Genomic DNA, 2,294 nt, shown 5'->3' with positions numbered 1-2,294 from the left:
AGATTGCAGAATACTCTTAACGTCGTGATTTGAGACGCATTAAAGCGAAGGGAAGACTTAATTTCGGTTCTGCTCTTCCTTCGGTCTGCCGCCGGCTGCTTTTCCTTCGTCCAAAAAGTGAAATAAATACGCGATTACACGAGAAAGTAAAGAGAGGAGAAAGCGAAGAGAAAGGAGGAGGAGAGAGTAAGACTGAAAGTACCTTGCAATCGGGGGAAAAAAACAGACTTTTTGTACGCGACGCACGTGTAATTGCACTTGCGTCATCGAAGATAAGACAACTTGCTCGCTTTATCCCCAACGGGAAAGTGAAATCTTCACGAACTCACCCCCTCCTCCCCACTTCATGTATGACGCGTGCTTTTGCGTGTCGATATCAATGGTCTCGAAAACGACCTTGAGATACGAAAAGGAATCGTAGTAAATCATCGACGCTCGTCGCGGTGGTAAAATACTGATCAAGTTTTCGCCCTGAATACGTTCGTACTGTGCTAGCAGTGAATTGCACATGCGACACGCGTGAATCGACTCCCGACCGTTGATTCCGAATTCCGAATGTTGTGGCGGTCGCCTCAGCTCTTCTTGCCGTAAAACTTGCGATTCAGCAGGTACAGGAGCAGGTTGACATTGATATTCGCTCTGCCGAACATGTCCATGCAGGGCCTGCCCTCGTACTGCAGCTCCAGCAGCTCCTGTATGCTGATGTCGAGGTTCTCCAGCTCGACGCCCATAAACTTGCAGCGCACGGCGAACACGCCGCTGTGCTCCGTCGGGCTTATCTCGAAAATCACGTTCTTCATCCCCGTCGGGCTCAGCGCCTGGTCGACCTCCATCAGCACGCCCTTCTCCTGCAGCTTCCACGCGGAATACTTGACCGTCATCTTGGACCTCAGTTTGCACTGCGTGTACATGTCCTGCGCTGCCTGGTACGCGCGAAGCGAACTCTTGCCGCTGTGCAGATTCTTGAGGCAGCCCTTTATGTACTCGTTGTAGAATCCGACCTGCTCCTGATAGTACCGCGTCTTCTCGTCCAATCGCACCTTGGTCGCCCGCAGCGTCTGCAGCTCCTTGTCCCTCGCGACGCGGTACTTGTTCTTGTTGCATATGTCCCTCGCTATCGCCGTCACGATCGTCTGATAACCGTCCGCGCGACTGATCCATCCCTCGAGCTCGAGCTTGTTGAGGTACGCGCGCAATTGCTTCTTACAGTCGTTTATGGGCGAGTAATCGAACAGTTTCACGCACATCGAAGAAGACGTGGTCTCCAGCGACTCCACGAGCGTCGACCTCTTCAAGAACGGGATAACCGACACGAGCAATTCCTTCGCCTTCACGAAGAGATTGCTCAGATTCGTATCGTCGTTACGCGGCACCTGGAACTTGTTGGTCAGCACCAGGCACACCTCCTGCTTGCTGTATCTCGCCAAATTTGCGTCGTACGCCGCTTTGGATACCCCGAGCAACGACGCCACAGTTGGCGCCGGGTCCAATTCGTCCAGCAAGTCGTGTAAAGGATCGGACGGGTCCGGTGCTATCTGGTCTTCGTAATTCAACAGCAAAGCATGCATCTCGCATACCTCCTGCAGGGATATACATATCTCCGGATTTTGTATAAGCGTCGCCTCCGTGTACTCGTGAATGTCGAAGTGTTCCTCGAGGTCTTCCACTTGGCAACAGTACCGGAAGAAGTCCTTGAACCTCTCGTGGCAGGCGATTATGAACTGATTCAAACACTCCAAGTGCGGTGCCTCCTCGCCAAAGCCTTTCTTCGAGGTGGAGAATTGCAGCACCTTGGCTATACTAGCCAGATTCTTCCTCTGGCAGGAGGACAGCGTTCTGTCGACCGGCAACGTGACGATGTCGAAGGTGTCCGGCGCCACGATCGCGGCGTTGATGAAGTGATAGTAAATCAAATTGCCGACCGCCTTCAGGATATCCTTCTCGGGAACATGCAAAAACTTCTCTATCAACGTGTTGTACAGGACCTTCGAAATGTAGAGCATCCCGTAAGGGATCAGATCGCGGGACTGCGTTATTCGGTTGAGAAACTCGAGGGATATCTTCTTCAATTGATTGATCGCCCTTGTGAGCGACTCCTGCACCGGCTTGTGTTTCAGCGCTTGTTCCTGAGACACCGCGTGGGGCATATCCAAAGACTGGCCGCGTTCCATCTCCAGCTGATTCCGCCAAAGCTTGTATATGTCCACCGGATTCATTTCTATGCAGAGATCCCTCTCCTCCAGAACCTTCTCGATCAACGGACCTACGATCTGCTTTAACGACGCTTGACCGTT

At 52.4% G+C, this 2,294-nt stretch overlaps 1 pseudogene; it reads right to left on the bottom strand.

The window, feature by feature from the left end:
- Positions 1-572: 572 nt before the first annotated feature.
- Positions 573-2,216, bottom strand: LOC105569739 (annotated as a pseudogene).
- Between the last annotated feature and the right edge of the window lie 78 nt (positions 2,217-2,294).

This window comes from Vollenhovia emeryi, unplaced genomic scaffold (assembly GCF_000949405.1).
Source record: "Vollenhovia emeryi isolate VEMERY1.0 unplaced genomic scaffold, V.emery_V1.0 DF942195.1, whole genome shotgun sequence".
Taxonomy (NCBI): domain Eukaryota; kingdom Metazoa; phylum Arthropoda; class Insecta; order Hymenoptera; family Formicidae; genus Vollenhovia; species Vollenhovia emeryi.
Note: the sequence above shows the minus strand (reverse complement) of the source record. Positions and strands in the feature narration are given on the sequence as shown.